The sequence below is a fragment of the Hyperoodon ampullatus genome (assembly GCF_949752795.1).
Source record: "Hyperoodon ampullatus genome assembly, chromosome: 15".
In the NCBI taxonomy this organism is placed as follows: Eukaryota; Metazoa; Chordata; class Mammalia; order Artiodactyla; family Ziphiidae; genus Hyperoodon; species Hyperoodon ampullatus.
Genome location: NC_136928.1, coordinates 7,278,756 through 7,301,866, shown reverse-complemented (window position 1 = coordinate 7,301,866; position 23,111 = coordinate 7,278,756). Strand labels below are relative to the sequence as shown.

At 33.6% G+C, this 23,111-nt stretch overlaps 1 pseudogene across 1 annotated transcript; it reads right to left on the bottom strand.

Moving 5' to 3' along the window:
* Positions 1 to 309: 309 nt before the first annotated feature.
* On the bottom strand, positions 310 to 1,401 carry LOC307064840 (serpin B6-like; annotated as a pseudogene). Its single transcript has one exon. The product of its transcript is annotated as a serpin B6-like (transcript).
* Between the last annotated feature and the right edge of the window lie 21,710 nt (positions 1,402 to 23,111).

Below are 23,111 nucleotides of genomic sequence, written 5' to 3'. Positions count from 1 at the left end.
AAGAAACTATAGAATTACACATTAGAGAAAACCAAATTACTTTATCAAACTACATCAAAATTAAGAACTTCTATTTAATTAAGAACACCATTAAGACTATGAAAAGCCGAGTGGAGAAGATATCTGCAAAATATATCTGAAATACATAACCACTATTTCACCAGAATAGTGAAAACCTTTTTTTTTTCTTGATCAGACCCTTTATTTTGGGACTGTTGCCAAGGCTAATTTGGGTCGCAGGCACGTCACGGAGTACCGGGGAAAGCGAGCCAGTAGGACCCAGTGGGGCTGCCTGCAGCCGCCACCTTCTCAAGGGGAGCTGAGCTGGCCGCAGAAGAGAAGCCCGCTGGTCTTGCTGTGCTGGATAAAGATGAGGAAAGGGTGGTCTGCACAGAATCTGAGGGTGATTCTGGCACAGCGCAGCATCAGGACTGTGGTGGTGGCCACGGCCGCCTCCATGCCCTCCTCGTCGACCTCCACAAAGGTCTTGTGCACGACCAGGGACAGGCGCAGGTCCCTCTCGGCCAACATCGTGGAGAAATACGCCCTGGTGTGCTCGAAGGCGTCAGTCACGCCCAGGGTGCAGAGGACGCCCTCCATGTCATAGCTCTCCCCCAGCTTAAACCTGGGAAGGGACACCTCAACCTCCTCCTCCATCAGATCCAGCCTCGTCCACTTGATGAATTTCTCATAAGCAAGTTCCTTTTCCACCGTTTTCAAATCGCGTTTTCATCGAGAAGCATGATGAGCATATTGAGCTCCCTGCCGACGTAGGGAAGCAGCAGAATCTTCGTGAATATCTCTCTGATGTAGGTCATTTTAAAGGGGGATTTCTTGAAGATTATTTGCACAGGTTTCTCCATATTATTGCAGACTTTGAACATCCTTTCCTTGGTGTGCTGTTTGTTAAACTGATTCTCCCAGTTTCCTTTGAAGTAGATGGTGTTCACGAGAACCAGACAAGTCATGGGGTCCACTGAATTTGGAAACAGCAGGTCTGTAATTTTTCCTTCTGTCCTTTGGGCTACCCAGGTGTTTATGTGTTTCCTGGATTCCTTCGCAGCACTGATAAAGTCCAGCTCTTCCATCTCTGCTTGGTAGAATTTGAGGCAGGAATCTTTGAAAGATGGGAGGAAACCATAAGTCTTCTCTCCAATGAGCCTGTTGACGGTTCGGAGCAAGTACTGTGTGCCGGTCCTGTTAACTTCTGTGAGAAGGTTCTGAAAACCCTGGTGGAAGTATCCACCTCTGCCACTGCTTTTGCTTAGAGAAAGTGCCTGGGACATTTGGGCCACGGTGTTTCCCTTTGCCCCCATGAAGACCATGGCCAGGGCAGAGGGGATGCTTATGGGTGAGAAAAACATTTTTCGAGTTGTCTTCACCCAGATGTTCAGAAGACATGAACCAAAAACTTAAACAAGTAATTCATACACACACACAAAGTTGGCATATGATGAATTTTCATTTTCCTACATTTATATATTTTTTCTAACAAGTGTTTTCTACTATTACAATCTTATTTGACCTAAAATATAATTATTTCCACTGTGTATAGTATAATTATCTATACTAAAATATAATTATTTTTTCTTGGCTCCTTCTCTTCCCAGTTTAATATTAGGTCTATGCTATCTTCCTCAAGTGAACTGTGGAGATTTCCTCAATCCGTGCTTTAGAATAGAATGTGTAGTATTAAAATTTTGTTAACACTTGCTAAATAAAGCCACCTAGGTTTGAATTTTTTTTAGAAAAAATTGCCTCTTTACTCAGTCTTTATTATGAAACAATTAAGATATTCTATTTTTTCTTTGCACCAAGTTCAATTTTTTTCACCTGAGTTGTCCCTAAATTTGTCTCACTATTCTTTATCTTCTTTAGTTTATGTAATTAGTAATTCTTTCTCATTTTGGTGTGTTTATGAGTGTGGGAACATACCTTCTCTTCTCTTCCCTCTTTCTGTCCTCAGTCTTGCCAGAAATTTGTCAATGCATTAGTCTTTCAAAAGTCCAACTTTAATTTTATTGATCTACTCCTCTTCATTTTATGTTGATTTTTCTTTTCTTTTCTTTTCTTTTTTTTTATGGTACTCAGGCCTCTCTTGTTGTGAAGCACAGGCTCCGGATGCGCAGGCCCAGTGGCCATGGCTCACAGGCCCAGCTGCTCCGCGGCATGTGGGATCCTCCCAGACCAGGGCATGAACCCATGTCCCCTGCATCGGCGGTCAGACTCCCAACCACTGGGCCACCAGGGAAGCCCCCTGATGTTTTATTTAATTAAATTGGACTCATTTTATTTCTCTTCGAGTTTTAAAAAATTATTTTAGGCCAAATTACCTCATTAACTTTCATCATTTTTTTCTTTTAAGATATATGCATTTAAGGCTTTGCATATCCTTCTTAGCATCACTTTAGTTCTATCCCAAAGGTTTTGATGTGTTATAAATGTTTTCTAATTTCCACTATTTTATACAAATATATATATATATATATATATATATATATATATATATATATATATATATATATAGTTTCTACCCAAAGGCCATTTAAGTGGAAGACATTAATTTTCAAAAACATGGGGATTTTTATGTTAAATATTTTCATTTCTAGCTTAGTGCACTGCAATCAGAATGCAGATAGGGGTCAAATATCCTTGAATTCCTTGTACACAATCCATTTTATAAATGTTCTTGTGCTTGGAAAAATTAAATTCTCCAGTTTCTGAGCTCAGTCTTCTCTATATAGATATCAGGTTAAGTTTTAAAATTTGTTAAATCTATGACTCTTATTTAATGTTAGACAATTTTTTCTATTAATTACCCCAAAAAGTGTCAAGTAAAATATCTAGTACTCTGTCTTTTGCTTTCTCTGTCTTGAGGGTAAATTATTATGAGAATGGTCTTTTAGAACACTTATGTAGTCATGGTTATTGGATTTTTATCATTGGAGTGACTAAAATTTTTGGCTACTAATTATTTGTGCCTTAACTTCTATGTTTTTCTGTTATTAATATAGCTATACCAGCTCCTTTGGTTTGAATTTACGTAGTAATTCCTTTTCATGTTTTACAATCGACTATTTTGATAATTTATGACATAGCTGTGTCTCTTGTAAACAAAAGAGGTTGGATCATATATCTAAAGCATGATGACAATTTTTACCCCTGAGGAATCTAATCAATTTTGGTAACAAAAATTAATGCTATATATGGACCTGTTTTTCACTTGACATTCTATCTATTTTATGCTTTTTTTTTCTTTTCTCTTGGACTTTAGCTTCCATTTGAACTTATTATTTGTTCTTTCTGTTTTTATTCCTCTACTAGTTTGAAGTTACACTTTCTATTTCTACCTTATATTGCGTTTTCTAACCATTATAAGTTGCACACTTGATATGTCACTCTAAATTTAATCAGTATATTTTAAGTTGTCCCCCACAATGCTAATATTTTAGAACATTTTAACTTCATTCTTATATATCAAAAATTACATACAAATATGTGTGCATGTTATTTTTTTTATTTAATGATTATTATTGTTTTATGCAATCAACATACATTTAGTATTACATATATATATACATATATATATTATATATATATATATATATATATATATATATACACACACACACCACAACACATTGTACGTTATTTTTTTCTTTCTTGGTACTCAAATCCTCCATCAGCACAACATTTAAATTTTTCTGTAGAGAGTATCTGTAGGTGGCATCCATGTCAATTTTTGTTAGAAAATGTCTTTATATCACTTTCATTTTGAAAGACGCCTTCACTGGTTATAATGGTTTAGGCTGACAGTTATTCTCTCTCAGCACATTGACATTGTCATATTTCTGTCTTCTGACATCCATTGTGACAGAAGTCATCTGTCAAGCTGTTATCCCTTTCAATGTAAACCTTTAGTTCTGGCATCTTATAAAATCTATATCTCATCTTTGTTTTTCATCATTATCACCACAATGCAAATTTCATTTCCTTTATCCTGCTTGTAAATTTTGTGAATCTTCGGGTTTCTTAAATCTTTCATAAGTTCTATCACTTGTGTCTCCTCAGTTCTAGATAGTCTCAGAATCATATCTTCAAGTATTTTCTTTGATACACTCTTCCTCTGGAATCAGCAAAAAGAATTAATTTAGGAATATAACCCACAATACTAGTGGAAATGCAAGTATTCTTCACCACTTTCTATGTAACACTATAGTTATTTGATTTTTTTTCGGGGGGTACGTGGGCCTCTCACTGTTGTGTCCTCTCCTGTTGTGGAGCACAGGCTCTGGACACGCAGGCTCAGTGGCCATGGCTCACGGGCCTAGCCACTCCGCAGCATGTGGGATCTTCCCAGTCCAGGGCACGAACCTGTGTCCCCTGCATTGGCAGGTGGACTCTCAACAACTGTGCCACCAGGGAAGCCCCCTGATCATGTTTTTAAAGAAAATTATTAGAATCTATGTAGCTTGAGGAGAGAGAACACTTATTATGTATCCACATATTTCTTGTAGTCCTGACCATGATAACCAGTTAATATTTGGTGATTATATTTAACAATTCATTATTTTTCCTAAATAGAATTGACAATAGAAACCAGTATTGAAACAGGCCAATAGCTATGTCAGTGATTTATGTGATATTGAAACAGGGCTTTGAAGAATTTTGATGCTTTTTTCCCTCTAGTTTTTTAAGACATTTTGTCATGGTGATAAGTATTAAGAAATGTTATTGTCTATAGACATTATAATATAGGAACTGTAAACATTTGAAGGTTGTGTCACTGAGCGTGGATAAATAAAGTGAGACAGCCACTTGAGATTAATATTTCTCTTTTTAACCTATAGTCTGTCTTAAATATTATGGGCATTTCAAGTAAATGAAAGTGTAGAACCAGAAGTGAAAGCATTCTTTAAGGTGGGAAAAATTATGGGTTTAAATGTGATTAATTTAGAGATCTGAGAACACACTGTCCTAGGTGAAGTACTCTACCTGTTCTTTGTTAGAATTTTTTTTTAAGTTTAAAACATTAGAGACAATTAAGAAACCTTGATTCTGTTCCTAATACTTTCTTGGATTATTTGACATTGAGGAAGAGGTTTAACTGTTCACAACTAGGTGTGCTCATCTAAAAAAAATTAGTTGATTGGAATTGTCTTTGTAGCAGAACCCACAGAGTAATAGATTGTGTACCATGACAAAACCAGTAAGTCACAGGTACTTATTGAAACATTTATTAAGTTGATTAAGAATAAACTTGCAATAATTTGCATATATAAGAAACCAAAGGGGATAAATGTATTTTCACTCAATGTCCACAGATGTGCACATAGCCACAGTACCTGGTAACAGTGTTACCTAACCTGGATTTGGGTCCACTGACCAGACATGCAGCAAAGCCAATCTACTGACACTTGGCTGCAGTGAAGGGAAGTGCAATATTTGTTGCAGGGCATCAAGAAAGGAGAACAAGCAGCTAGTGCTCACAAGACCTGAACTCCCTGATGTCTTCAGGGAAGGGTTTTTAAAGGCAATGTTAGGATTGTGGATTGCAGGATACCTGATCAGCTCGTGGATATTTTTCTGATTGGTTGGTGATGAGGTAACAGGGTGATGTTTTGTAAGTCAAAATCATCAACCTTCTGGTCCCAGCTGGTCTGGGGTGTTCATGTTTCTGGTTAGCTGTTTTCATCTGTTGGGGTTCTGGTTTCTGTAAAAACAACTTAGGAATGTGTGTCAGTCCTCTTATCTATATCCTTCAGAGAATGATGAGTTCAGTGACTCTGCTATGTGGCTGATTTATAGTCTAAATTGTTACCAGTTTCCTGGCCCAAAAAGTTTCCATTGTTTCTGCATTTTTACATTTCCTAATCATTAACTCTCAAGCCAGTCTTCTAAGACTCAGGAGAGGCCTGGGAGAATAAAGCAAAAGTATTTTTCTTCAAAAGATAGGGACACGGGTTCTTGCAAGACATAGGTCTTGCAGTTCACATGAAGTGAGTTTGTCCATTTAGGAGTAGCAAAAGCAGACACACAACTTGCTTTCTTATAGCCTGATCTACCTAGAATTGTGTGACACAACCAGGAGGATGGTTTAACCTGGGTTCAACCTTTCAATGGAGGATTCTCAAGTAACAAAGCATGTACTTGTTTCTCTTTCTTCAACAAACTTAAATACACACATGTGTACACAGGCATGTACACAGAAAACATATATAAAAATCATATTCATCTTAATTTGATAGTTAAATTGTACTGGAAATTCTATATTGCAGACATCCCTGTTATGTGAATAACTGGAGAGTAATCCAGGAAATTATGTCATCTATTGGGTACTTCCAGTGAATAAATGCATATTCTTCCACATATTCCATCTAGAAACAGAGGGAGCTATTGTTGACCTAAAACAAATAGCCTGCCAGATATTTCTCCAGCAAAGATGAGTTTATTGCAGATCACTGGAGAATTGCAAATTCAGGGTCTGCAACCACGGCAAGCCTTGGACAAGTCCCTGTAGGGCAAGGGAAGAAAAATTATTTTATAGAGGGGAAAAGGACATTGGGAGAGCTGTAGTAAACAAAAACTCCATGGTTTTTCATTGACTGAGTACTCACTAGGAAAGAAGAGGTGTAAACCTCTTGTTGGGCTCTGCTATCATTGCAGGGCCTGAGAGCTTCCCTTTCTGGTCTCCCAGCTCTATTTAGTTTCTATTTTTTAATTTCTTACACTGTGTAAGCTCTCTAATGTCACTGATACCTTAACTGGAAATCAGAAATATGCTATTTTTTCCTTTTTTGGGGAGATACATATAAGTGACAGGCGTTCATGATCAACTCAGCAATTTATGTTTTTGTTTCACTTTGTTTTTAATTGTGAATGATTTTACTGAGGTGAAAACTACTTACATTGTATTTTATAATCCTGATAACATTGTGAAGGATCTCCCTCAAGGTGTTATTTTTGTTTGTTGTTTGTTTTTTTCAATACCTTTACGGATAAAATGTGAGAGATAAAAATGAAAGAGGAACAAAGAATATATGTACACATGGGGTTAACGGTTTAGGAATTTGTGATTCAGACTGACTTCTACATGTTCATATTTCTCAGTGCTGTCTATTCCACCTTTTCCTTTTTTCTCCTCCTTCCTCTCTCCTGATCCCGTCTCTCCTTTTCCTTCCCTCTCTTCCTCCCCTCACCCTCTCCTTTCCTCTCTATTTCCTACCCTTCCTCTTCTTCTCTCTCCATCTCCTCATCCTCCTTCTTTGTCTGCCTGTTTCTGTCTCTCCCTAATAGCTTGTCATGAGATAAAAATCAAAGGCAAAACTGAGTGTAGCAGAATTCTTTAGTGATGGCACATTCTGCCTGACTACAAGAATTACTGGGGAATTTCTTCTTGATCATGGCTTATGAAATTGTTTAGCTGAAAAATACTGTAAGATACACATTGTACATTGCAGCCTAGAATACATGTATAAACTCTGGAAAACAGAGTCTCCTTAGCAATGCTATATGTGGTACACACATGTTCTACTATATTTTAATTTAAATTATTTTTTATAATACTTATGTCTACACAGTTGTTGTTATATAACTAATTTGTTATATAACTTACAGTTTAAAAGTTAATCATGAAGGGACATTCATGGTCTTAATGACAGAGGACTTTCATTCAGAGACCAGTGTCCTAAACTAGAATTGAGGATACAGGTACAGATTATAGGTTGAATATGAGGTAACCCTTGAATTATATTTTTTAATATCAATTTATAATAAGGCTTATTTTCTTTGTCATTTGTCTCTTGTTTATAAATGTCAATCAGAGCTAAAAATAAAATTCAAAATAGAAGGTTTTGGTTAATTAGGTTCTAGCTAATCATATTGTAACCTTTTAAGCTATAGAGATTTTGTTCTATTAAATTAGGAACTAATTAAATGGAAAATTACATATAAAATGCCCAATAATTCATTTATTTATTTAAATATTCATCTATATCTTATACTATGAAAAAAAATTAAAGACAACTTCAAGCACTGCTGTTTTCCTGTAGAAGCCTTTATATTGTTTTAGAAAAAACAAAAGGCATAAAATTGGGTAATAGATTGGTTCCTTAGGTTACGGGATTTTTGAAGTGGCAGGCTAATCAGGGAATATCCTATGCCAAGTTAAAAACTGTTTACTGTGATAGGTAAACTCCCTTAGGTTTATTTAATCATAATGATGCTCTCTCCAATACTTTTTTCTGATATTCTGTGTCCATAGTGTGAATCTTCAAATTCTATTTAACAACACACATCTTTTGATTTAATTCAGATTAATTTTACAATACAAATGATGTTTTTTGTTGATATAAAAAGAGTAGGACATATTTTTGTAGTAAGCCCCTCCCTCAAAGTTATTCAAATTCTTATGACCCAAGGCAATATTTCAATGTTTTAACATATACTTTACATTTATTATAGTTGTGATCACATCCTTTCATTTGTGATTTCTGTACAATAATTTACTGTATGAATTAATGAGATGCTGTAACGTTTCTCTATATGAGTACTTACAAGTACATTAAAATACATTTTTGTTCAACAAGTATGGTATTTGCCAAGACGTATTGAAATAATCAATATTTCATTTTTCTTAAACTTTCTGTATGTATTGGTTAGAAACAGGTGTTGTAACAATAGTTCTCTGTCTCGGCTGCATGTTAGAATCAATGGCAGAAGTTTAAAAATGTCAACTCCTATGTTGTTTACTAGAATAATGAATTGGAAGCTCTGGGGGTGAGACACAGATCACAGTGTTTTTAAGCTTCTTAGGTTATTTCAAATGTTTAGCTAAGGTGGAAAAGCACTGCAAATAAAGAGTAATAGCTGAGATTAATAGACTGGATAAATCTTGTTGAAGCATTACTGTTACTCTTCCCAAAATTTACTCTTCTTTTTGAGATTCAAAGAAGTGAAATGCAAATCAGTTTGCAAATATAATTTTTCTTTTGATGAAATTCAAGCATCATAATCAAATTTTCAGCTATTCATCATGCAAAATTGTAATGACCTATGTGATATGTCATGTTTTTGAAGAAGTTCAAATATTGAGTGTTTTGCTGTTACCAATGTACTTTTATTTTATATTTTTTTTAATTTTTCTTGGAGTATATTTGATTTACAACGTTGTGTTAGTTTTAGGTGTACCGCAAAGAGAATCAGTTATATATATACATATATCCACTCTTTTTTTAGATATTTTTTCCCATACAGGCTGTTACAAAATATTGAGTAGAATTCCCTGTGCTATAAGGTAGGTTCTTATTAGTTATCTATTTTATGCATAGTAGTGTGTATATGTCAGTCCCAATCTCCCAATTTATTCCTCGCCACACTTATCCACTGGTAACCATAACTTTGTTTTCAACATCTGTGACTCTACTTCTGTTTTGTAAATAAGTTCATTTGTACCATTTTTTTGATTCCACATATAAGTGATATCATATGGTATTTGTCTTTCTGTATTTGACTTACTTCACTCTGTATGACAGTCTCTATGTCCATCTATGTTGCTGCAAATGGAATTATTTTGTTCTTTTTTATGGCTAATATCCCATTGTATATATGTACCACATCTTCTTTATCCATTCATCTGTCATTAGACATTTAGGTTGTTTCCATGTCGTTGCTATTGTAAATAGTGCTGCAATGAACATTGGGGTGCGTGTATCTTTTCAAATTATGGTTTTCTCTGGGTGTATGCCTAGGAGTGGGATTGTGGGTCCTATGGTAGTTCTATTTTTAGTTTTTTTAAGGAACCTCCATACCGTTCTCCATTGTGGCTGTACCAATTTACATTCCCACCAGCAGGGTAGGAGGGTTGCCTTTTCTCACTCTTTCCTGTAGCTTTAAAAAAATGGGAATCAAATTTTTTTTTTTTTTTTTTTTTTTTTTTTTTTTTGCGGTAGGCGGGCCTCTCACTGTTGTGGCCTCTCCCCTTGCGGAGCACAGGCTCCGGAGCACAGGCTCAGTGGCCATGGCTCACGGGCCCAGCCGCTCCGCGGCATGTGGGATCTTCCCAGACCGGGGCACGAACCCGTGTCCCCTGCATCGGCAGGCGGACTCTCAACCACTGCGCCACCAGGGAAGCCCCGGGAATCAAATTTATGTTAAGTTTTGCCTCATTCTACCATAACCTAATCATCTAAGAACATATCACTTACAGATATGCTAAATAAAATCTAACATTTTACATTTAATATTATTTTCAAAATGTGTACTCTATACTAATTAAATACAAAAAATATTTGGGGGATATGGAACTGTATTATTGTAGGAAATTATTTATATAATATTTATATATACATATATATTACAATATTATGTTACAATAATGTTTTATACAATATATGTACACATATACACATAAATTATACATACATTTAACCATAGGTATATCAATGTACATATTTTTGTTGCCAAGTAGTATATCAGTGATTAAAAAAAAACTTTCAAACATAGAAATATATTAAATTAGTGTAATATTTGTGGAATAAGTGGAGTAAAAATATATAAGAACCAGGGGCTTCACTGGTGGTGCAGTGGTTAAGAATCCACCTGCCAATGCAGAGGACATGGGTTCAATCCCTGGTCTGGGAAGATCCCACATAACACGGAGCAACTAAGCCTGTGTGCCACAACTACTGAGCCTGTACTGTAGAGCCCACAAGCTACAACTACTAAGCCTATGCGACACAACTACTGAACCCCACGTGTCCTAGAGCCTGCATACCACAGCTACTGAGCCCATGCACCACAACTATTGAAGCTCGCATGCTCTAGGGCCCGTGTGCCACAACTACTGAGCTCACATGCTGCAACTACTGAAGCCTGTGCACCTAGAGCCCATGCTCTGCAACAGGAGAAACCTGTGCACCACAACGAAGAGTAACCCCCACTCACCACAAATAGAGAAAGCCTGTACGCAGAAATTAAGACCCAATGCAGCCAAAAAATAAAAATTAAAAAAATTAAAAAATTAATATTAAAAATATAAGTACCAGAAGGAAAAATGCATTGCATAAAATTTTTCTATACTTTTAAAAATTTTAATAGAGAAAATTTTAAATCCCTATGGAATTCAGATTCATTTAGTTGTGTTTAATACAGTGGCTTCACCATTTTATTGTAAAATATTTACATTTGTAATGTCAGAAATTAAATTATTATAACTATAAAATTTGATGAAGTAATTTATAAATGAATTTTAACACAGGAAGGATATAGTTATTCAAAATTGTTTTAGTATTGCTTCAAACAAACAATAGTTTGTTAAAGCTATTGTTCCCCTTTGCATTTTTTAGTTTCCTTTAATTATAATTTTTAGCACTCTCTGAAATAAACTTTGGAATAATATTTTATTCCCCCAATATAATTAAAATTTTTATCAGAATTATAGTAATTTTAAACATAATTGAAAATACTAGATATTGTTTTGTTGTTCATGCTTTTATCATAGTAATAGATTAATTTACATTTATTGGTATTTTGGGTTTACATTTGTGTAATCTCTTAATCTAATAGCTGTACGTTTTATAGTGTTTATTTCTAAGTAGTTTGTTTTTAACTTTTATTGTGTTAGAGATTTCTTTTCTTGGTCTTCTCAATTTATTTACTGGCATATAGAATAGCTATTGTATTTTATACATTGATTTAAAACATTTGCCAACATGTGTATATCTTTTATGATTCTATCATTGTTTGTTGATTGTGTTAGGTTTTCTAATCTAAGGTAACATACATTTTAGGAAAATACTAATAAATAAATTCATCTTTTAAAATTTATTTATTTTATCTCTTAATCTTATAGCTTATGGTTAGAGATTCTAAGCTAATATTAAAAGATTATTGCAGTTTTTATCTTGCTACTGATAGAAATTTCTCTATTATCCTTTTATATTTTTACTGAGTATTTTAAAATTGAGAATAAATGTAGACTTCTATTAGAATCACTGTGAGCATTAATTTACTCATAACTTTCCTCAACGTGTTTATGGTTTAAATTATAGTAATATATTTCCTAATAGTAAATCAGGTCTTCATTTTTAGTATCCTGCTTGTTCTGAGTGAATGGTTACCCTGTCACACTGCTTTACTAATACTCTGCTTAAAACTCTGGACTCTAAATTGAAACTGAAGTTGTTCTGAATATATTGTGCATTGTGGTCTCTGATTTTGGTTCATTTAATAAAATAAGTTGTGAAACCAATTTAAATGATTTTGAATTATCATTCTCTCCAATATTTGAGATAAATTATTTGTAAAAACACAAGTATATAGATCCTCTTTAGGGGTCAAATAGGTTAATAGATTTTCTGATTCTCTTTACTTCTGACATCTTACTTTTATTAATCTTTTCAAAGAAAGTGTTTTTGGACATATTTGTAAATATTTTCCATCTTATCTAATTTAATATAGTTTTGCTTCAAATTTAATCATTTCTACCCTTAGCCTTTAGATATTTTTATAGCATAACTTATTTACCTGTATTTGGTTGATTTTTTTATTTGTTTTATATATTTTTCTTAATTAGGAAAACATGTTGTGGTTTCCCTATGACTCAAGAGTTGACTGTATTCGCTCATCTTTTATCTTTAATTTCTAAATTAAAACAGAAATGGAAATAATAATGGGATGCATTTTGTAATGAAATAAGAAGCAATTCTGGAAATTTGAGTATCTCTTCTTTTCATTCATAAAAGATGTGGTGATTTTGCTCTAGGAAGACCTACACATTTGGGGTGCACAACAGATATTATTAATCATCTTTCTTTTTGTCCCATGTATTTCTGTAATACTGACTTGATATTTCATATTAGCCCTTCAGCATTCTTATTTACACTCCTACTTTTTTCTTTTCTTAATGTCCAAATAAGGGGATGATGATGATACTAATTGAATGTTAAATTTTATTGTTCTATTGAATTTCTTTTGAGTTTCCAGAGAAAGTTTAGATAAAATATTTAATATCTGCTTTCTCATTTTCAATTCATAACAACTCTACTGAGAGTTATATTAATTTTCTCATTTTGTTCCCATAATACTGTGGAAGGAGAGCTATTTTTATCCCCATTTTACAAAAGAGGAATTAGGCTTATAAGAGACAAGAAAAAAATTAGAGTTTGAATCCACAAGTACCTAACTTTAAAAGTTAAGCATTCATATGTAGCATCTCACAGTAGACATTTTTCTTTTTTAAACATCTTTATTGGAGTATAATTGCTTTACAATTGTGTGTTAGTTTCTGCTTTATAACAAAGTGAATCAGCTATACATATACATATATCCCCATATCTCTTCCCTCTTGCGTCTCCCTCCCTCCCCCCCTCCCTATCCCACCCCTCTAGACATTTAATTAGAGGCAAATGAAACAAAAGAAGAAACTTCTGAATAATTAGTAGAATGTCATGCTTTAATCAAGGGATAAAAGTAAAGTAGGGAAATTGTGAAGGAAAATAACCAGAGACTAATCAATGTATCTAAAATCATGAACACATCAATTTTAAGTGGGGCCTAATACAATTATGACTGAAGATTAAGCAAGAGAGTTTATCAATGACCCACAGTAGTTCAATATAGAGTTTTATGAGATAGGCTTCGAGAAACAGTCTTTTCTCTCTGGAAATTCTGATTCCAAAACAAAAAATGTTAAATAATCTAAAAAGAGTAGAGCTGCAGATATGTGATACAACCACAAGATTGACTTGATTTGGTGCCCAAGCAAAATTGCCAATGTTTAGTAAGTTGAAGCACATATTCCAGGATATATGAAAATCCTACGAATGATGCCTGAATCCTCTGGCTTTGAAATGTTTACTTCAGAGCTATCTTGTTATCTGGAAGAAAGAAAAACAACCATAAACCCATTCAACATAATTTATTGACAGCAAAGCTTATTTATGCTTCTATTTTGATAAATAGATGAAATAGCAACTTGAAGCACATAAGCCTTTTGAAACTCATTCCATGCTTAAAAATAAGGGGAAATACATGTGGTAACACACATTTGGAAATTTAGCAAACCTCAGACTTTTATTGTGAGATATTTGATGAACTCAAACACAGCTGTGTACACTTTTACCAATTGCATATGGCATTTTCCCTCAAAAACAGCAAATACCTCTTCATACTATCAGCCTACTTATCATGACACCATCCTGATTAAAAAACAGCTTTGTTCCTCCAGAGGATATTTATAAAGGAGAAAGGCTTGTTTTTGCCCCATGTACAGGCTGAAATTCAATGAGGAAAATACTGTTTCTAGAATAATTTAATATCCTGAAGATGCCCTAAATGTTATTAAAAACAAACCAGTTTGATTAAATGAGACATGAATGACCTTTGAGCAGATGAGTGGAAAGTCTACTGGCATGATTTGTATGGCAGGTTAAAATAAAAATAATAGAGTTTTCCACCTTATAATTTGATACCATGTATTTTATCATTGGTTGAATAAATTTATTTTAAAGATTTTTTTGCATGGTGTGGGTAAAAACAACCTGAAAATAGGGAAAAAATAAAATATTGGACTTGAAATAGTCTTTGTCACACAATGAAACGTTGTTTATGTATACTTTCCTCAAAAGGTAGCGAAAATGTCAACATAATAATGCAACAAAAAATAAGATACTAAAAGCAAAAGCAGAAGCAAGCAACATTGTGGATAGTATATAGATTCATATATGAAATTCATATAATTTATTCCCATATGTACAGCTGTAGAGCTCTTATATTTATCATTAGCTTCATGACTGTTAGTTTCCTCTCAGCTAAATAACAGAATAACAGTCTTTATGAGAGTTCAGATCAATTATCAAAAAATTTGTACATATATATAAATATACATACAATAATTTTTTATAATATATATACATATATAAATATATGTATATATATATATACATATGTGTGTGTATATGTATATATCTATCCCTCTCTCTGTCTCTCTGTCTCTGTCTCTCTCTCTCTCTCTATATATATATATATATATTTTTAAAGTCGGTGAAAAAATATCAAATATATAAGTGTTCAATTGTAATCTTAACAGGAAAGGAGGGTGAGAATATGGCAGAATGGAATATTTGAAAAAATAATTGTATGATCCATGAATCCCATTCCTGGGCATATATCCAGAGAAAAATATGGTTCAAAAGGTTACATGCACCCCAATGTTCATTGCAGCACTATTTACAATAACCAGGACTTGGAAGCCACCTAAATGTGCATTGACAGGTGAATGGATAAAGAAGATGTGGTATGTGTATATATATATATATATATATATATATATAATGGAATATTACTCAGCTATTAAAAAGAATGAAATAATGCCCTTTACAGAAACATGGATGGACCTTGAGATGATCATACTAAGTGAAGTAAGTCAGATAGAGAAAGACAAATATTATATGATATCGCATATATGCAGAACCTAAAAAAAAATAAATAAAAATAACTTATTTACAAAACAGAAAGAGACTCACAGACTTAGAGAACAAACATGGTTACTGTAGGGGAAAGATGGGGATGAGGGATAGATTGGGAGTTTGGGATTAACATGTTCACACTGCTGTATTTAAAATAGATAACCAACAAGGACCTACTGTACAGCACAGGGAACTCTGATCAATATTCTGTAATAACTTAAAAGGGAGAAGAATTTGAAAAATAATAGATAATTGTATATATATAACTGAATCATTTTGCTGTACACCTGAAACTAACACAATATTTTTGTTATTATTTTTATTTATTTATTATTATTATTATTATTTGTGTGTGTGTGGTACGTGGGCCTCTCACTGTTTTGGCCTCTCCTGTTGCAGAGCACAGGCTCTAGATGCGCAGGCTCAGCAGCCATGGCTCATGGACCTAGCCGCTCCGTGACATGTGGGATCCTCCCAGTTCAGGGCACAAACCCATGTCCCCTGCATTGGCAGGCGGATTCTCAACCACTGTGCCACCAGGGAAGCCCTAACACAATATTTTTAATCAACTGTACTCCAATATAAAATGAAAAATTTTAAAACAATTTAAAAAAGAAAAAATAATGGGTAAAAAATTCCCTATTTGGTGAAATACAAAAGAAATATAAACAGCTCAGCAAATAAAAACAGAATAAATACAGAGAAAATTACATCTACACATATATCTAAACTGCTGAAAACCGAAAATGAAGAGAAAACCTCAAAAGCAGCTAAAATAGTACAACATATAGGGTAACGATATCTTAGATAACCATTGACCTCTCATCTGAAACTGAAACCAAGAAGATAATAGATTCATTAAGAACAGTGAGGAGAAATAAAATGACATATCAAAATTTGAAATCCAGTTTCAATGTCTTTGAGAATTAAGGCAAAATATATTTTTACATAAAAGGAAACTAAAAAATATATATAGTAAACAGTCCTGCCCTACAAGAAATTCTAAACAAAATTCTATCAAGAGCAGAAATGTAATACTCAAGTTTCAGGAAGGGATGAAGAATACCAAAATTAATATTTATCTTGGTAAATATAAAAGACTTTCTTTCTTAATATACACTTTTGTTATGTATAATCAATATTTTATGTAGGCACTAGCCAGTACAAGAAGATAAGAAAAATACTTTAAAGCATATAAAAGATAGAAAGGAAAAAATAAAAGTGTTTATATTTTAATATTATATAATTGGCTTGTAGAAATCCTAAGATATATACAAAACTAATTTTAGAACTAAAAATTGAATTTTGTAATGTCACAGTGTTCAAGGTTAATATTATTGAAAGCCATATTTCAGATACTAGTAACAAACAATTGGAAACAGTAAAGGCCAATTCCATTATCAGTAGTATTAAAAATAAAAATAGCTAGGAATAAATTTACCAAAAGTTGTCCAAGAATTCTACACTGAATAATATAAAATATGGCTAAGAGTAAAATAGGAAAAAGCAAAAAAATTGGAACAAATTACATAATTATGGAATGGAATAATCGATGCTGTTAAGATATTAATTTTTCCAATTGATTTATGGATTCAATACAGTCACAATCATACAGGCATACCTAGGAGATACAGCAGGTTTATTTCCAGACTACCACTAAAAAGCCAATATTGCAATTAAGAGAGTCACAATTATTTTTTTGCTCCCAGTGCATATAAAAGTTATGTTTACATTATATTGTACTATAGTCTATTAAGTATTCAATAGAATTATACCCGAAAAAACAAAGTACCTACCTTAATTTAAAAATACTTTATTGTTAAAAATACCAACCACCATCTGAGCCTTCAGTGAGTTGAAATATTTTTGCTGGTGGAGGGTCTTGCCTCACTGTTGATGGCTGCTGACTGATCAGGGTGGTGGTTGCTAATGGTTGGGGTACTTGTGGCAATGTCTTAAATAAGACAAAAATCAAGATTTCCCCATCTATGAAAACTTCCTTTCATGAACAATTTCTCTGTAGTACTTAATGCTTGTTGATAGCATGTTACCCACAGTAGAACTTCTTTCAAAACTGGAGTCAATCCTCTCAAACCATGCCACTACTACATCGACTCAGTTTATGTAATATTCTAAATACTTTGTTGTCATTTTAACAGTCTTCACAGCATCTTCAACAGGATTAGTTTTCATCTCAAGAAACTACTTTATTTGCTCATCCATAAGAAGCAACTCCTCATTCCTTAAAAGTTTATCATGAGATTGCAGAAGTTCAGTTAGATCTTCAGACTCCACTTCTAATTCTAGCTCTCTTGCCATTTCCACAAAATATTAGTGACTTCCTCCAATGAAGTCTTGAACTTCTCAAAGTCATCCATGAGGGTTGGAGTCAACTTCTCCTAAACTCCTGTTAGTGTTGATATTTTGACCTCTTCTCATGAAACAAATGTTCTTCAAGGGATCTGGAATGATGAATCCTTTCCAGAGGTTTCAATTGACTTTGCCCAGATACAAAGGAGGGATCATTATCAGTGGCAGCCATAGTCTTACAAAATATATTTTTAAAATAAAAACACTTGAAAGTTGAAATTACTCCTTGACCCATGGGCTGCAGAATGGATGTTTTGTTTTAAGGCATGAAAACAGCACTAATGTCATTGTACATCTCCATCAGAGCTCTTAAGTGACCAGTTTCATTGTCAGTGAGCAGTCATATTTTGAAAGAAACCATTTTTTTCTGAGTAGTAGGTCTTAACAGTGAGCTCAAAATATTCAGTAAACCATGTTGTAAACAGGTGTGCAGTGATCTAGGCTTTGTCGTTCCAATTATAGAGCATACATCAAGTAGATTTAGCATACTTGTTCAGGACTCTATGATTTTCAGAATGGTAAATGGACACTGGTTTCAACTTAAAGTCACCAGCTACGTTAGCCCTAACCAGAGTGGTGGCATGACCTTTGAAGTTTTGAAGCCAGGCACTGACTTCTGTCTACCTATGAAAGTCCTAGGTGGCATCTTCTTCCAATAGAGGGTTGTTTCATCTACATTGACAATTTGTAGTTTAGTGTAGCCACCTTCATTAATTATCTCAGCTAGATCTTCCAGATAACTTGCTGCAGCTTCTACATCACCACCTGCTTCTTCACCTTGCACTTTTATGTTATGGAGATGGCTTCTTCCCTTGAACCTCATGAGTCACCTGCTAACTTCAAATTTTTATTCTTCAACTTCCTCACCTCTCCCAGCCTTCATGGAACTGAAAACAGTTAAGGCCTTTCTCTGGATTAGGCTTCGGCTTAAGGGAACATTGTGGCTAGTTTGACCTTCTATCCAGACAGTTACAGCTTTCTCTATACCAATGATAAGGCTGTTCCACTTTCTTATCATTTTTGTGTTCACTAAAGTACCACTTTTAATTTCCTTCAAGAACTTTTCCTTGGCACTGATAACTTGGCTAACTGTTTGGTGCAAGAGGCCTATATTTCAGCTTATCTCAACTTCTGACATACCTTTCTCAGTGTTTAATTATTTCTAGCTTTTGTTTTAAACTGAGAAATATGTAACTCTTTCTTTCACTTGAACACTTAGAGACCATTTTAAGGTTACTAAATATTGGCCTAATTTCAATATTTTTGTGCCTTAGGAAATAGGGAAGCCTGAGGAGAGGGAGAGAGACTGGGGAACAGGTGGTCTGACAACATTTGTCAATTAAGTTCACCTTTATGTATGGGCATGGTTTTTGGCACCTCAAAAGGATTATAATATTAACATCAAAGATTATATGTTATAAATCATCATAAAATATAATAATAATGAAAATGTTTGAAAGCTTGCAAAAATTATTGGAATGTGACACAGAGATAGAAAGTGAGCAAATGTGGTTGTGAAAATGGCACCTATAGACTTGTTAGACACAGGGTTGCCACAAACCTCCAGTATGTAAAAACAAAGTAACTGCAAAGTACAGTAAAAAAAGTGCAATAAAATGAGGTATGCCTATAATTGAAGTAAGCTTTTCTTTAGTAGAAAATTACAAATAGAATCTAAAATTTTAAATGGAAACACAAAGGATGCAGAATATCCAAAGTAATCTTGAGAAATATAAATGTAGTTGTGGGAACTAGTCTATCTGATTTCAAGTCAATGTGTTACTGGCATAGGATCAAAAAAAATCAATGGAAATAAAAGAAATTCCAGAAATAGATCACAACTTTGTGATTACTTCATTTTTTTTTTTACAAAGAAGAGCTGAATATTAAAATGAAGCCTGTATTCCTACCTCACATCATATACAATATTAATTCAGACTTATAATGTATCTAAATATAAAGTAAAAAATCAGAAATATTTTAGTGGAATTGTAGAATAATCTTCATGATTTAGTGGTAGGCAAAGTTTTCTTAGACCATGTAAAGAAATAACTTATACTTTTTAAAAATAGGCTTCATCAAAATGAAAACTACTGCTCATCAAAAGACAGAATTAATCAGTGAATAATTAAGCCACAGACAAGGGGGACATATTTATAAATCATATATTTGAAAAAGATGATAACTATTGTATATAATTTCTATAAACTAATAAAGATAAAGACAATTTATGAATACTTAATGTGGGCCCATTTTGCTCAACATTATTAATAATTAGAGAAATACAAATTAGAACCACATGAGATACTACATGTCGACCAAAATGGCTCATATAAATATTAGAGAGAAATAAAAAGAGGGAGGCATCATCAAACACTGGTAAGTTTGTTGAAATGGAAAACTCATTGTTTATGGGAAGTTAAAATGGTAAAACTATTTTGAAAACTTACTAATGGTTTCTTACAAAACTAAATATACACCTACCCAATGACCTAGTCATTCTACCACTATGTATTCACCCAAGAGAAATAACAATCTTTTTTAAACTTAAATAAAATATTATATAATTTAACTACTATTAATAACATCCTAAACATCATGAATGACTCTCAAAAACATTATTCCATATTATGAAAAAACATTTCCAAAAATACATCATGTACAATTTTATTAATATGAAATCCTGGAAGAGGGAAAACTATTATATGGGAATACAAAAGGACAAAATGATTGTCTCACAGGGATAGGAGCAAAAAAATAACCAGGGAACTGCATAGGGAGATTTCTGAGCAAAGGTAAACCTCTGTAACTAGCTAGTATTTTGGGTTACACAGGTGAATACTTTTTTCTAGACTTTTTGAATGTATACTTATGAATTTTATATTTAATTGTATGTAAATTCTACATTAAAATTAAAATCCTACAGATATCAAACTCAAATTAATGATATGCATGCTTCGAGAATCAGGAAAATTTTACTTCAAAATTTATTAAAAATAACATGGATTACTGGTTGTGTAGAGAAGTGGGTCAGATATATGATAGAGCAAGAATAATAAAATATTAATCTACAAAATATGATTATAGGTATTCTCTGTTAAATTATTTTAAATTTTTAGTATGATTGGTAATCTTAACAAGAAATTGGGAAAAACAATATTTGTCTTCTGGAATTTTACATTTTGTTTTTCTTTTGAAGCCCCTTTAACCCACTACTAATTTTACAGCAATCATGCTCATCATTCAGAAAGCATGGGAACCTAAATGTTAAGAAAATGTCATTGAATCACCAGCCAGAGAATCTTTACCAATTAATGAAGCATCCATATTTCTAACACAAGTTTCACTAGGTGATCCTGGTCAATTTCCTCCTATGTTCCACACCTCAGGTCCATGTCTAAGAATAATCACTGAGTTTCCTCTCAGCCCAATTATTTTAGGTTTAAGAATCTGAGTCTATATTCTCATAATCAAAGGCAGTATTGGAATATCCAGTGGGTATGAGATCTAGTTGAAATGGTACAGGCTTTGGAACTATGTGGACTAGGATTTAAATCCCAGCTTCCATATTTTTGTAGAAGAAAAGTAGCATAGGTTCCTTAAGATTACATTAGCTAAAAGATGTGCTTCCTTATGATGCACTTCACACTCATTAAAGTTAATTCACCTTTTCCTTTAAATGTGCCTATAAATAGCCAAGTTATGGGTACTTTCAAATGAATGGAATTTACACAATTGGAATAATTCTAAAATTCACAAATTGGAAATATTTTAAAACATTATATACAACTGTAGATGAATTGTATTCAATATCATAGTTCAAAAATTAATGAGAATAGGAATGGCTGAAAATTGACGGTATCAGACTGGGTACTTCTTGGTCAGTGGAGAAAATTCAACACATTCTTTTTTTTTTTTTTTTTTTGTGGTATGTGGGTCTCTCATTGTTGTGGCCTCTCCCGTTGCAAAGCACAGGCTCCGGACGCGCAGGCTCAGCAGCCATGGCTCACAGGCCCAGCCGCTCTGCGGCATGTGGCATCTTCCCAGACCGGGGCACGAACCCGTGTCCCCTGCATCGGCAGGCAGACTCTCAACCACTGCTCCACCAGGGAAGCCCTTCCCCTCAACACATTCTTGAATGGAATTATTTTTTATCACCTCGAAAATGTTTTTCAAAAATGTATAGTTCATTTCCTTCAATGTGTCCAATCCTTTGGCAAATACGTAGATTCTGGGTCTTGAAAAGTTACTTAAAACAAAATTTAGATATAGAGTTTGAAGAAGAAATATGAAATATTAAAATATGCTTAAATATTTATTTTCTTATGTGTAAGGCTGGTTAGATAATAAATACCAGTATACTCTATTGCTGACAGGGAAAAATATATCCCTATTTTATTAACTATGGGTACTATGAATCAAGTCTATCCTAAATTACAGTCATTTTAAGTTGCATTACATACTATTTTGCATATATAAAAAGGTATATAATCTATATAGGAAGTAAGTATGAACCAAAAAGAAATAGACTTCTATAAGCTCAGCTGGATCATTAACAACACTTCTGCCTGTACCTTGGTGCTTCTTCCCCATTCTTTATCCTGCTTTCCTCACTAAACACCTGAAATATACATTGGCTATAATCTCTTTGCTTTATATATTTTTAATTAAGGTTTTATTTTTAAAAGCAGTTTTAGAATCACAGCAAAATTGAGAAGAAAGTACAAAAATTTTCCATATACTCCCATCTTCATACATGCTTAGCCTCCCCCATTATCAACATCTTTTCTACTTAAGCCATTAGAACCTTTAGCATATTCATCATTGTTATTTGCAATTCCCGGTTTGATAATTCCATCATCCCTGCATGTCTCATTCTGAAGTTTGCTCTGTCTCTTCAAATTGTGCCTTTAGTCTTTTGTTATGTCTCATAATGCTTGATAGTTGGACATGAAGTACTTGGCAAAAGGAATCGCTGTAAATAGGTTTTTAACGATGCAGTGGTGATGCGGCGGGAGGGAAGGAAAATTTTTATACTCCTATGACTGGGTCTCAGTCTTTTAGTGAGGCTATACCTCTGAACTGTTGACTTCACAAGAGTTCCTCAGGCTTCTTCTCTCCTCTTAGGTGGAACAGTATGATTAGAACTAGCTGGTATTTCCATTCCCCAGTTCATTTAGGCTCTGATAATACTCCCGCAGGTTAGACTCTGGTTAACTAGTTTTCCTGTGGCCAGACCTTGTTAATAAGAACAGAGCGCTTTGGCATATTGCA